This window comes from Rhipicephalus sanguineus, chromosome 8 (assembly GCF_013339695.2).
Source record: "Rhipicephalus sanguineus isolate Rsan-2018 chromosome 8, BIME_Rsan_1.4, whole genome shotgun sequence".
Lineage (NCBI taxonomy): Eukaryota > Metazoa > Arthropoda > Arachnida > Ixodida > Ixodidae > Rhipicephalus > Rhipicephalus sanguineus.
In genome coordinates this window covers 157,252,785-157,267,514 of record NC_051183.1, presented here as the reverse complement: position 1 = coordinate 157,267,514, position 14,730 = coordinate 157,252,785, and the positions used below count along the sequence as shown (strand labels likewise).

General features: G+C 47.6%; 1 protein-coding gene across 1 annotated transcript in view; it reads left to right on the top strand.

The window, feature by feature from the left end:
• Positions 1–14,730, top strand: part of LOC119403631 (solute carrier family 26 member 10) — a 135,687-nt gene that overhangs the window by 34,145 nt on the left and 86,812 nt on the right. The window lies entirely within an intron of this gene.

The window sequence follows — 14,730 nt, the reverse complement described above, 5'->3', positions numbered from 1 at the left end:
TGTCAAAACAAAAAAAAGCAAAACAAGAGCCAAGAGACTTGTTTTAAAAATCCCAATAATTTTATTTATGCAAATTGAACAGGTCTGCTTGAACAGGGGCTGTAGTAAATCTTGTGTGCACCCATGCCAGGTAATCGAGCCAACCTTTCAGCAACCTGTTTTGCAATGGCTTCATGAAAGGAGGGATACAGAATGGAAGCAAGTCAGCCAGTATAAGGAAATTAAAAAAGACTAATGCACACTCGGGCCGCATACGTTTTTAAACATAATGGGTACCCCAAAAGAACGTAAACATAAATAGAAGGTTTGGGCAGTCTTACGGTGGATATCCACACTTGGAAAATTTGTAACGCAAATCGAACACTCCTGCTCAGACTCTGGCCATACGCAGTTCACTTTTCTCCGACGTTGCACCACGAAACGTGAATCTCGTAAAGTATGCGTACACACGCTCTTCGCAACCTTAAAGAATGTATCAACAACGCGCTCGAACGGTACAGGTGAAGTTCACTTAAAACGCGGCGGTGCGGCTTGAGGCCGCGCCATTTTGTCACTTTAAAGCAACACCCGGGTCACGAAAGACGACGTGCAAAGCGGGACTGAGGGTCAATTTTGGCCAGCTGCGGTTCATTAATGTAGATATAAACGAATTGCGAAGGTCGATAACGTTTTAATTGTTCATCAGAATGCGGCTACTGCGGAAAGCGTTGACACCGAGACGCGGCTTCTACTTGGTCATTCTAAAAAGACAGGGCGTGCAAACACGGACACAAGAAAAAAGTCAAGACACCACAAACGCCGACTAACAACTGAGGAGACGCACAACGGCGGAAAAGAAAGAAGACACGAAAACTTATCTGCGCATGCCCATGCAATAGGCGAACCTATGAATCCGGCAAGCGTGGTGGTCTACGTGGAAGATAACTGTTAAGGCATTTCATTTCATCTCTATGTAAGTTAATCGACGGTTGGCTCACGCACGCACTACCACTATTCTCAATATTCCACGCTTCAAGAAACAGGCGCGTTTCTTCATTTCTAAGCCGGTACACCAATGCCCATTGATCGAATTTTGGCGTGCACTTAGTCTCGACAATGTAAAGATAGATTAGAAGGTGAGCCTCCGGTTAGCGATCTCTTATGTTCCAATAATCTCTGGTTAATGCAGCGGCCCGTCTGTCCTACGTAGAAGTGGCCGCAGCTGAAAGGGACCTTATACGCCACACTTGTATGAAATTCAGTGAATTTGATGGTGTGTTTTACGAAACAAATATAGGTCCGCTTCTTGTCTTTTACTCGCTCATTCTTCCTCTCAACAGCGGCACAAATTTTACCTAGCTTATCGGCAGCCGTGAAAACATTAACGCCGTATCTACTTCCTACTTTCTTTAGCCTGTGAGATACGCAATGAATGTAAGGCATACCTACGACACGTTTCTTCCTACCGCTTTCTGCAACCATGCTCGGACTTTACATAATGGACTTCTTTAAACGTTCAGCGACAGTGGCAACTGCATCCCGAGGATAACCTACATCTAAAAAACGCGTAACCTGTGCGTTAAAACTATCACTCATTTTGTGCTCACACGACTTGATGAGGGCTGACTCAAGGCAAGAAATGGTGATGCCGTTTTTTACAACCTTTAAGTGCTTCGACGAACAATTTAACAGCGGTTTCGAAGATCTAGGAGAATACTGCCAGATCTAAGAGAACTCTCCCCCCTCTCCTCGCGTGAGCGCGATGAGGTGGGAGGAGGTGTCGTGAGCGCTGCCTCCGCTTCGTTTCTTCTCTCCCATTTCTCTCTCTCCGCTACACCTGTGCGCTTGCATATAATGCGGCGCGCGCTCGCTCCCGTTGCACACTCTTTCGCAACGGCACTATGGACACTCGCGAAGCTTAACGTAAAGAGCAACGCCGGAAAGCGAATCTCAAAGCTGCGAGGCTGCGAAAGCGTGCGTTCGCTGTGCTTCCGTCATTCTCTCTCTGTGCAACGGTGTGCGGAACGCCATGAACAACGTCAACGTGGGCGCTAGTTGTAGCGGGAGCGCCACGCCGCGGAGCAGAGGAAGGCTCGGGAAGCGGAACGTAAACGTCAGCGTCGGCAAGCGGTAATTCAAACGTCTCGACAACCACCATCACATAAGTCACATAAGAGAAACGGAAACTCGATGTGCACCCCCCGCGATGCTTTCGCATCCCACCATGCTTGCCCGTTGGGGAAGGTGATTTGTAATTTTTCTAAATATTTAGGTTGTCACGGAGGGTCCGGCTTGTTCACTGATGGACGAAACATGCAAAGCCGTAGTGCTTATTTCTCGCTAACGCGGTAACAATGAAGCTAGCACAACCGAATAAGGGAGCGAGTGCGTAGTGCGGCCATTTTGTCATCTACTAACCCTCCCCGAGATGACGTTCCTGGATTCCGCTAGGTGGTGCGACAATCTATGGGCATTGTGAATAGGAAGAGCGTTGACACACAGTGGAGAAAAGAACTAGGAGGGTCGGCTGGCGGTATAAGCGATACGGCAACAACGAGCATTAAACGAAAAGTCAGAGAAGTGGAGAGGATTTACTGGATGGCAGCGATGGAAAAAAAAATGGCTCGGAGTAACTACCAAAAAGGAAAAAAATGAAATAAGGAAGGAGGCATCTTGGGATAAATTGAGGGGAAGAGCTTTACTGTTTGAAGCGAGGATGGGTTGCCATAGAACGCGTAGTTATAAAGCGAGACTCAGTAAAAAGGAAGAACAATGCACATGCTGTGGGGAAGAAAAGGAAACGATGGAGCACGTTCTTATTGAATGTGGAGATATCCACCTAGGTGTACGTTTGGGCACGAGGCTACTAGAAGCCTTGGGTTTTAGGGACGACAATGGAATGCTGGACACGCCCGCGATTGAAATAAGTATAGAGACGGTTAGAGTATTGGTGGCAGAAAATTAGAGAGAAAGGACAAAAATGAATACTTTGAAAAAAATAAGGACAGTCTGCCGTAAAGGGCAGAGAACTGGGCTGTGAATTCCTTTTTTGTTTTTCTCTATAGCAAGATTGATTTATCGTAGTAGACAAGGCATTAGGCCAACGTCAAAAAAAAGGGGGGGGGGGGCATAGGAAAAAAGCTTCTGGCGGCACACATGCCCCTGCCACGTTATAAAGGGGACATAGCATCTATCCATCCATCTATCATAGCATCTATCCATCCATGGGAAGCTGGCGCTGAACGGCCTCAGATATTACGAAGCTCACGAATTTGTGCTTGCATCCGAGTTTAATTGCATTTGTGCTTCTCGCAAGCTTTCACAGGTACGGGGGGATGGAAAGAAGCGCAAACATAGCGACGGCCTGTTTTCATCACGCTCTGACCATGGTGACAATAAAAGATGCTAGATGGTCTTTGTATCATGGATGACTCGGTCTTCTTATCAATCATCCAGGCTACAACTCCTTGAAAACATCACTGGAGTGAATCACCTAGTGTGCATCATGAAGAGTGATGAAGGGCTTGGTATCGTACCGGTATGTCACCGTACGTCAGCCGCGCGTTGCCACTGCGAATGTAAATTGAGTGGCATAAATTGCATATATACATAAATGTATTTATTTGGTTCCTCTTTAATGCTCTTTTATTTTAATCCTCTTGTTATATTTCGTACATCTTCTTCAGTTCTGGATTCCGTTTTGTCTTCATTATTACTGCTTTGTGGTCTGGGAAATGGAGAGCCAATGGTACTTCGACTAGATCTAATCTAAAGTTGGCAAAGACTTGGTCTATGCATGTTCCTCGGGTGGTGGTTAGCATGGGCGTGCGCACAAGGGGGGCAGGGGGGGCGGCCGCCCTCCCTAATCACCTAAGAGGGGGGGCGCGAAATCTGCCCCGTACATTGACCCTTCTAGTCACCTAAGAGGGGGGGGGGGCGGAAAATCTGCCCCATACATTGACTTGTAGGGCGGGGGGCGCCTCGATGAACCTTTGCCCCCTCTAATGGGGAACCCTGCGCACGCCTATGGTTGTTAGTTGTTTCCAGTCATATAAAATGCATCGTAGAGCGTATCGAGACATCATATACTGCATAATCCAGTGTCCATAATGTCTACGTTTAAGTTGCCGACTAGTATAAAGGGTTTGTGCTGGTACTTTGTTTCGTAATCGTAATCGCAACATACACACATATGTTTCGCCTTTGAGGAAGAAATGTCGCGGACTTCTAAAGTTGTCTCCGACTCAAGCTCTTACGAAAATGAAAGCACTTCTTCAGGCTTTCTCGTTGAAGACAAACTATCAGGCACGACACCTTCCACATCCCACTGTGCACATCCCTCATAATGTGATAGCCAGATTTGTTGATTTCGGCAACATGGTGCCTTTAATTATTATTCGATTTCATTTTTAATGAGATATTTCAGAGGTGTTTTGACTGCTGCATATGACTTTTATCTGAGACTTTATTATTGTAATCGTAATCGCAGCATACACACATATGTTTCGACTATAGCAACAGTTTTCTATAAACCGTGACAGCGGACAGTGAGAAAGAGAGAGAGAAAGAGAGAGAGAAATACGAAGAGGGAAGGCAGGGAGGTTAACGAAGCTTTGGCTCGGTTCGACGACAAAGCTAGGTCCTAAGATGCTTTGCCCCTAAAAGGCTGCAAGTAGTGCCCTATGTGAACAAAGTCTCACACAACTTGTATAATGATGGCAAATAGGCGCAATGTACGAACAAAGTGTCACACAACTTACGTAATTGTGGCAAGTAGGTACAATGTACCTATAATTTTTTCTGTGCCGCATAAACTGGCCGGGCTATGCCCACGCATTTCGGGACCACGTAAAAAACAGACGTGCTGAAAATAGCACGTCCGGCCTTACGTTATTATGCCTATATGGTTAGGTAGCGCACTTTCGACGGGGACAAAAGAAACAGAAAGGACACGACACCCGCTACTTCCTTTCTGTTCCTTTTGTCCCCGTCGAAAGTGCGCTACCTAACCATATAGGCATAATGTTAAGTCACCAACTAGCCCAGCTCTCAACCTTATTGGCCTTACGTTACATGCGCCGCAGGCGTCATGTACGAAATCCCACTCACTTGTGGCAAGATTCATATCGGACGGATTGGTCGTCGCGTCAACGATCGAGCCTGGGAACATGAGCGATCTGTTATAAGTAATTGGACTTTTCATTTACCTATGCACCGTAGGAGCTGTGCTCGTGAGCCAGTCATGACTAGCATTCGAATTCTGAGCAGAATCAGGAATGCGCCTGCCAGAGAACTCATGAAAGCTTATCATATTAAAAAGAAAGAGAGCGATTGTATCAGTGACACGTGATGTGTTGCGCTGCGCAGCAAAGAAAAATTCGGCAGATCCCACGCCATGTGTGGGAATCGGTTTCACGCGGAGCAGTCAGCGATTACTTCTATGCTGTATTTTGACTTTGAGCCAAGCGTTACGAGGTGGATCGACGTGTTTTTGTAAGTGTAGCAGTTATGTGCACATTGTCGGCTTACCAGGCACGCCGACAACACTGGCGTTTAAAGGGTAACCTATGGCATGACGTAACGTCAGCACTCCCGTTAGAGCACATTTACACGTCAGTATTATCGGCACGAAGTGCACTTTATGGTGCAGTGATGTGAATATCATACGTAACTTTCGTTAATGTACCCTTCTGGAGTGGAGCAACGCTTCGATATAGCTTGCTGAATCATAGGAATACAAATGTAATGTTTCTTAGGCTGCTATAGACCTTATGCAAAATTGCTGCCATCTGTCAGAGGTTTGACGAAGCTACCGATTCGGCGCCATGTTGGAGGCTTGTGGCCGAATCGTATTGCTGTCGCTGCTATAACGTCTTCCTTGTATCTGCTTCGATAGTGGGCAACCGGGGCATGAAAACGTCAGAGGAGTGTTTTAGGGACCTGTACACGTTACCGGTATTTCCTAGCTATTACGTTGACGGTTATTACGTTGTAAAGAACTGCCTCATAGCGAGAAGAAAATACAAGTTTGACACCGCGAGTCACATGTAGGCCTTCCGTCGTCGAGAGTGAAACTTTGCGCTAGGTTACAAATTTGGTCAGTCTGTTTTCAATGTAGCGAATAAAGCGTTGTTAGCTATCTAAATGTCATGCGTGTAGTATAGGATGGATGGGAAGAAGCGTTGACGCGCGACACGGCTAGGCACAGCGATGACGGAAAGAAAGCGCTGTAGACCCAATTTAAAACGTATTTCGTAAGGAACAGCCTATGTCGAGCTGATGGATTGTGCATTTAATTTTAAATTTAAGGCGTTGTCCTCGTTTCTATTTCTTAAATAAAAAAATACTTCGCAGCTGTATTCACCGACGTATATAATGTATAAAATTACTGCACGATTACTGTAAGATTTTTGCGCATCTCACGCACGAGATATTAAACATGAAAAGTGTTGTGTCTCCAAGCAGTACATGCCCATCAGCTGGTGTTTCATTGAATATCCTTCCGACATTTGTTCCTATATAACACGATACGCCGAAATCACGTGCATATCGTCGCTTTCGGGGCCTACTGGTGCCTTACAATATCAACCCGTAGCGGCAATGCAGTTTTGCGTCGCCGACTGAAGGCCTGCGAAACCACCAGTGGTAGCGCAACCACGGTCGAATGCAGCACATTTCCGGGAATAGCATTTTTTTTTAGTTTCATAAGAAAAGTGCCACGCACTTGAAGCATCTGTTAAAATTTCCTAGCACAGAGGGGTGGATACAGGACCTTTCCGAAGGGTGATCAGCTTTTCGGAGCAACTAATGTGCTCTTCTGGGGGTATAAATTAAACAAAAAAGGAAGGGGTGGGGGCCGGTCAGGATACCCGGGCCACCCGTCTGAATCTGGCAGCTATACCATATGAAATGCTTGAAAAATACGCATAGTGAAGCAATACGCGCGCAATGCATCCCACCAAACGCTACCTTGTTAAACTCCACAATCGAAAACGAACTGCAAACAACGCGCTGCAGCGTGTTGTTTGCAGAATCAATGATGCGGACGAGCTACCTGTCTAACATGTAATTGTTATCGCAATGCAATAAACAAGGTAATGCCAACAGCAGCGCAGGCATGCGCGAGTAGCCGCGATGCAGCTTTGAAGCTCGTACACGAAGCGGGTTTGTCTGTGCCTGTAAGCACACGGCGCGAAAACGTCTCGTTCCTGCATGACATGAAAGAGTGTTCTCTGATGAGTGCCGATGCTCTCACATACCGCATATATTAAGAACGGCGAGCGTAAACACGGCGTTAGTCATAAGCAGTAGCCGGAGCAACGAAACGATCTGCTGATTCTCGACGGCCGTGAGGAAATTTAATAACATGAAGGTTAGTTTCCTGCAAGCCTTCTTTTCAGCATCTCAATTTCCTCAATCTGAGCAACACGGCACAAGAAAATATGGTGGCATTGCCGTTCCTATCGGCCGCCGCACGTTGATACGCGCGCTCCGTGTGTACACATGTGGAGTGCGCTTAACCTTGAACATGGCGGAAATGCGCACGGTGGCCGCTAGATGGCAGCAATTTTGCATAAGGTCTATAAAAGCGGAGCCGCCCACGACATCGCGACGGAACTTCGACTTCCGGTGCCATCGTGGGCGTAGCCACCGAATCGATCTGGGGGAGGGGGTGGGGGCTCCGGCTCCCCTAAATATCAATTCCTCAGGACTACAATGAAGTTCTTGTCATGTCAACACTAGAACCACAGAACCACAGACCTGATATGACGCCTGTGTCGTAGGAGTACATATATAGTTTTTATTGCTTTTTTTAGAAAATTAGATAGCCTGCGCCACAATCACAATTGACGTTTAACCGCATTACGCCTGCATAGGCTAATTTTCCAAACCAGTTTGTAGACGTACATGGCTCTGTGTTTCTAGACGGGGTATTAGACTGCTATGAAGCGGAGCCAACAATGGAATCACAATTGACGTTAAACCGACACGACGCCTCTTTGATAGGAGTACAATATAATGTTTAATACTTTGTTCTAAATTAGATAGCCAGCACTGCAGCCACAACTGACGTTGCACCGACATTACGGCTGCGTAGTTTGTTTTTTTTTTCAAAGTATGGTTTGTATACCTGGCATGGCTCTCTGGTGTAATGCCTGACTGCCATGCAGAATGCTTGGGTTCGATTCCTGCCGGGAGCTTGATTTTAGGGGCGAAGCTCCTTAAGGCGGCACCCGTTCGTCCCTCGTCGTGCTCGTAGTAGTGAGTAACAAGTCTTACCCTTTGACCTCCAAGGTGGTGCCGGTGGGAGATTTCTCCTGTGCGTTGTTGAACAATAAAAAATTCGCAGCGTGCGCGTTAACTAAAAGCCGAATTCTTCTGTCTCTGTAGAAGTGTAAGTGTTAGCTAAAAGCCGACTTCTTCTGTCTCTCATTCCCATTAGCAGCCATTGTTTACCTCCAAGGTAGTGCCTGGTGAGATTTCTCCTGTGCGTGAATAAACAATAAAAATTTTGTTCAAAACGCCGTTGATTGATGAAATAAACCAACGAAAGACGCCAGATGTTTTGTAAAAACAAAACGAAAGAACGCCAGATGTTTCTAAAGCAAAACGAAAAAGACGCCAGCTGCTTAACGAAAGACGCAACGTGTTTTCTAAAGCAATGGTTTTCTAAACAATGAAAATTCACAGCGTACATGTAAAATTAAAGTGAGCTGCAAGTCGTCATAACTCATCGAACCTTTAGTATAAACGCGCCCGATCTCACGTCGGTGATGATGTACTGGGCAGAATTCACGGAAGATTCACGGTTTACCGATGAACCTCCGCAGCTTCGCCCACTCATCATCATTCACTCCGTGGATATGCTGTGATTTTTTATTGTTCGCATGCATCGAGTGAACGCTGGCGATGTCGGTTTTTCTTAACACTTTCGAATTTGAATTAAAAATGTCTGTTTTCGCCGTTCCTGGGTAGATATGAACTGTCAATCGCCTGTGGCGCATACCCGTACACCGCGGCACGTGGTAAATGGGTAGGGCCACACGTGTCTGGAGGTAAGGGTTTGACGACGTACGCGACATTATTTTCACGTTATTCATGTTACGACCCGACAGTCATATTCTTCAATTCCTATTATGCTCCGATGCCAATTTTGGTCTACACCAAATTAGGGAGTCGATCATGAGAGCACCCAGACGTAGTCGGCTAGATAGATAGATAGATAGATAGATAGATAGATAGATAGATAGATAGATAGATAGATAGATAGATAGATAGATAGATAGATAGATAGATAGATAGATAGATAGATAGATAGATAGATAGATAGATAGATAGAAACGCTCAAAGTGGCTAAGATTCCCTAAGAAATGCTTCGTATTTAAAAACTGTTCTGGGAAACATGGTTATGATGGGCATATGTCTTGCTCTTTCGATCCTGATTGTGTGACTGTTCGCAGGCGTACTGCGCGCGCCACTCGGCTGTCCATAGATGTAGAGAGAGTTTTCTCAATAAAGCTTAGTTGCGAGTAGCGCCTGTCCTGTGCATCTGTGATCCTTCTTTGTCCTGTTCGATTTCGTGCCATCCAGCATTGAAGGTAAATGGCCCGTCCACAGCGAAGGCAGAGTGGCCAAAGCGGAGGAAACTTCCTCTCCAGGAGGCGAAAGCGGGCGGAAAACTAGGTGGCAAGCCGGATCACTCTGGGATAGGGATGGTCGATTAAAAAGTTTAATCGATTAATCGTTAATCGTTAATCGATTTAGCCTTGAATCGATTAATTGCTTTTGGCGGAATCTTCTAATCCATTAATCGATTAATCTACATTTTTTATGGGTGCTTTAAAACCAATATCTATTTCTTTGAGAGGCATCGTTCGTGTTTGATATGGACCCAAATGTTTTTACCAGACGCGCTAACGATGAAAAATTCCCGCTTTCGAAAGTGTCGACGACGGGCTCCTTGTGTCCAGTGTGCGAAAATTCCCACTTTCGCACACTGGACCAGTGTTGCGGAATGGGCGCCTGCATTCCATTCCAACTCCATTCCGGGGAATTAGACCTTCCCGCAATGCCATTCTTTTCAATTCAGTTCGAAACAGGAATCATTTGTTTCTGAGAAAGCGTAAGAAGGGGTTTTGTTCCTCTTAGGGCTCCGTTATATGGCCTAGCTACCACCATATGAATATTGCACGTCACGTGTCGCGTCAAGCCAATCGAAAACGAACGGTCTTTGTCGTCCCTGTCACATGACATCACGTCATTTCTTGTAACAGAAATAGCCGATGTCTTTCACCATAGTCCAAAATCAAGGTAGTTTATCCCGTGAATTAAAATTATAACCGCTTCGATTTCGGCATTGCCACTTGCGCAACAATACCGGTGCATTCCACAGTACCAGAAGAACCGATGAAAAAGACATGCTCAAATTGTGTCGCAGGGCCCCTTTAAGAGAAGCGCTTTTTCGAATATGCGTCCGAGTCGCCGACGGCGACAGAAGCAAAAAACATGGCTGATCCCTCTGCGATAGGAATCGGTGTAACACGAAAGTGAAACGTTTCTTCACAGACGTAGCTGAGCGTTTTCTGTGCACTTTTTCGTCGCAAAAGCGAAGGAATTAATGATATAGCAATAAACTGTAATGTCCCGCGAAGAATGGCAAGCAGCTCGAAACTTGCAACGCACTGCTCAGGCAGAAATGACTTACGGAACGAACAGACACAGGATGAGTGCAAACTTACAACTGTCAGAGCTCGACAGTTAAAGCGCGCTGCTCAAATACAAAGGAAGACGCACAAAACGAATGCACAACTATACACGTCATGAGCGCGAACTAACTGTAACAGTTGTCACTTATTTTGCTGTGAGCAGCACGTTACTTTCGCAAAAGCGGCCGCTGCAGTGAGCAGAGTGACCTTCGTGCTATCTAACTACATCGCAAACTTGCGGTGAGAGCACAAGACGTACAAACGACCACAATCACGAGATAAGCGCGCGCGCACGAGCGACCGCGCCCTGTAGAGGCGCGCCCTCATTGCAACGCGTGGGGCGACGACCTTTAAAGGGTGCCCTTCGAGCCATTCGCGCCATGTCACTAGTGATAACGAAAACACTCTGATGTACCACCGATCTCTGAGTACCGTCACCGGCAAATGCTGTATATAAATAGCTCGCCGTTAGTATGGCGAAGAACGTGCCGTGTGTGGCCGAGTCGTTTCGTGCTGCGGAGCGAGGGGTAGTAAGCTCGACTCTCGGCGACAGAACTTTTAGATGCGAAGTATCTTAATAATATCTGGGGTTTAACGTCCCAAAACCACGATATGATTATGAGAGACGCTGTAGTGGAGGGCTCCGGAAATTTCGACCACCTGGGGTTCTTTAACGTGCACCTAAATCTAAGTACACGGGCCTCAGACATTTTCGCCTCCATCGAAAATGCAGCCGCCGCGGCCGGGATTCGATCCCGCGATCTTCGGGTCAGCAGTCGAGAGCCATAACCACTAGACCACCGTGGCGGGGCAGATGCGAAGTACCTTAAGGCGGAGCTCAATCCGGTGGTGGTGGTGGCGTGCGGCGTGACCACCCTTACTGCGCATGCGCATACCCTCTCCACACACCTCCTCTCCACTCCCCATCACCATTCCCCCTGTCCTCTACCCCTTTCCCCTCTCCACTCACCCTCTCCCTTCCCCTCTTCACTTTTCCTTCCCCTCCCCCTCTCCCCTTCCCTTTCCACTCTTCCTCTAAAACGCGGGCTAGACATGCCGAAATTCTTTCCTGCGCAACGCCGCGATGAGCTCGAGCGCATGCGCGTCCCCTCCCCTTCTCTCACCTCTCCTACGCTGCCCCCCTCTCGCCCGCCTGTCGTCCGCGTTCCCCGCTCGCCCTGTGAGAATTAACGGCCAGGCTAGATGGAAGATACGACGCGCGTAGCGTCCCTCTTCGCGTTCCACGACGCGAGGTCGGTAGCATGCCCAACGAACGCCAACGGAACGCGATCGTGCAAGTGCTCCGGCTTAGCATCGCATCGTCTAATGGTCCCCTTTAGCGGGAGATGGTGTAATTTTTTCTTCTAGTTTTTTTCTTTACCATCTCTTAGTATTTATATTTTACAACGCCATATCCGTGACGGAAATACGTCAGTGGAGCCGTGGTGGACCCCGGCATAAAACATTTCTTTGATTTAACACTTTCGTGTTAAAGCTTAAGAAATGAAGGGTGGAGAGACAGCAGGTGGCTGGGGCGCCGCCGAGGGAAAAAAGTCACAAGGCGTACGGGGAGGTATGCCGCTGCCGTAGTTCCGCACGACGGATACCAACCGCATAGAGCCGCGGTTATGCGAAGGATAGAGACAAACTTCGGAGCAACACAGCCTATATAATTGTAGTAGGCGCGTTGCTTATAAATGTACCGTGCTTGTAATCAGCCAAGCCATTTTAATGATACTGCTTTATTGTTAAATTCGAGGCTCTGACTTACTAATGTTTGAAGTTTGAAAAACAGTGCGTAGACGAAAACGTGCTCTATATTCGGAAAAAGACGTAATTCCATTCCCATTCCATTCCTCCAAGCGTTGCCCCCATTGTATTCTCATTCCATTCCGGGGTAGCGAAAACGTGGAAGGATTCCGGAGTCATCCCAATTCCGAAGTGGCAACTCCGCAACACTGCACTGGACACAAGGGACCCGTCGTCGGGAGATGGCTGTTGGCTAAATAGCGAGATACTGACGACTTACCTGAAGAGGCGAACTGGTGTCGTCAGGATAGGATTCTTCAACACTGTATCGTTCGTCGTTACCACCTTTCTTTGGGAGATGGCTCTTTGGCACGTGAATAGAGTGGGAGTGCCGCTGGTGATATCTTAGCCTCCGTCGCTGGCTTGTAGAAGTGCTTGCCACATTTATTACACCTTGCAGCCTTCGTTTTCTCATCTTCAGCGAACAACGACCACGCTGCGCTCCTCTTCAGATTGCCCGGCATTATGACATCCCAAAGGTAACAGTATAACCACCAATGTGTAATAATTGCACAATATAATACGCAAGCAGCGCAAGCCCCACGTATACTCAGGCGACGCTCAACCAGCTTAAGGGAGAGGAGGTGAAGGCAGTAGCAGGATAGCAGCATTAGTAGAATGTGAGACGGAGAAAAGCGGGCAAGTTCATTTCTGCCTCGATGGGGTGGAGCCGCCTCCTGCCCGGGCTTGAAGCATTGAGGTCAGGGCGAGTTCATATCTTTTTCTATGGGGTATGGCCGCCGCCAGCTCCGGGCTCGTTCTGCTAGCGCAGAAATATGCGCTGTAGTGAAGGCAGTGAAAGAGAGGCGATGTGCACGGCATCTGTCAAGTCATGCGCTCCAGCCAAGGGGCGAGGTTGGCAGCGGGAGTGGGGGTGCCGTAATCGATTAATCGAATAATTTTAATCGATTAATTCGATTATTCGAAAGGCGGAAATCGATGACGAATAATCGATTATTTGTGAACCTTTAATCGATTAATCGTTCATCGATTTTACCATTCCTACTCTGGGACCGATTTTTTCTGCCCGCCGAAGGTCTCGGCTTTGCCGCAGCCAGTCAAAACGCCATGCGGTGGTGGCGCTGGTGTGAACATCCGTTTGAGCAGGAAATGGCGCGAGAAAAGCGCAGGCGGCTCGGGTGTACAAGCAGTGCCACGTAACGGCGACACGTCCGCGAAAACGCAAGATGTCCCACCTCCTTGGCCGCGAGGGCAGCCAGGACAGCCTTGCGGTCCGAGCACGTATGCGCACTCGCCTCCTAGCTGCGGCGAAAATCCGCTTCGCCGCTTTGGCCGGTCCGTTTTCGGTGTGAACGAGCTTTTACCCGAACCTGTATCCGACGGACGCGTGTAAAGCGTGTGGGGACAGAGCTACGCTGCAGCAGATGCTTTGAGAATGTGCCTAGAAAGTTAATTGACAATTTTAATTACCGGGCTGCAAACGATCGTGGCGGACAGCGCGTTTTAGTATAGCGGAATAGCGGTTACATGCTCAAGCTGTGACGGTGGCGTCAGCAGTAGATTATGAATGCGTTAAAAAAGTCAAAAGAAAAAAAACTGAAAATGCTCGCCTCTATTCCCGCATGCAGCAATATCACTTGCTGCTTTATTAGTTATAATAAATGTAAATAAATATGAACCACGCCACAAAAGCGAAAATTTATGTGTTGCAGATTTGTTTACACCGAGCTTCTTGTTAGGCTTAGGAACGTTCGAAATGGGAAGCGATCTGAAAAAACTGGTCGTCGAAGCCATAGGCGTGCGCAAGGTTCCTCTTCAGGGTTCCTCGTGCGCACGCCTATGGTCGAACATGCTTGAAGAGGCAAGCGAAGGCATTTTACACAGTTGTTTGCTACGAAAGAAGTGAATCTGTCCACATCAACGCTAAATTCACTTCGAAGTGGGTGCCCAAAACCACCGCCATGTTTTATGTACGTACACTACATTAACCACGCAAACACGGTAACGCTAAATGTGAAAAATACCGTGCGTGCAGTAAACGCTACGGGTCGTTGAGCGCACTCCGAATGCGCATTTCTATCCCCCTACTCCGCTAAGCTCGCCAAACTGTAGCTGTGGAATATCGTTGCCTCCTCTCACCTAACGACGCACGTTAGACAAAGACAAACTACGTGCTCAATCGCCGCCGCTGCCACTGCGCTGGGGCCGCCGGCCGCCGTGGCTGCGGTCGCTGCTGCGGATCGCCTCCGTCGGCGTCGCTGCCGCTAGGAGGTCA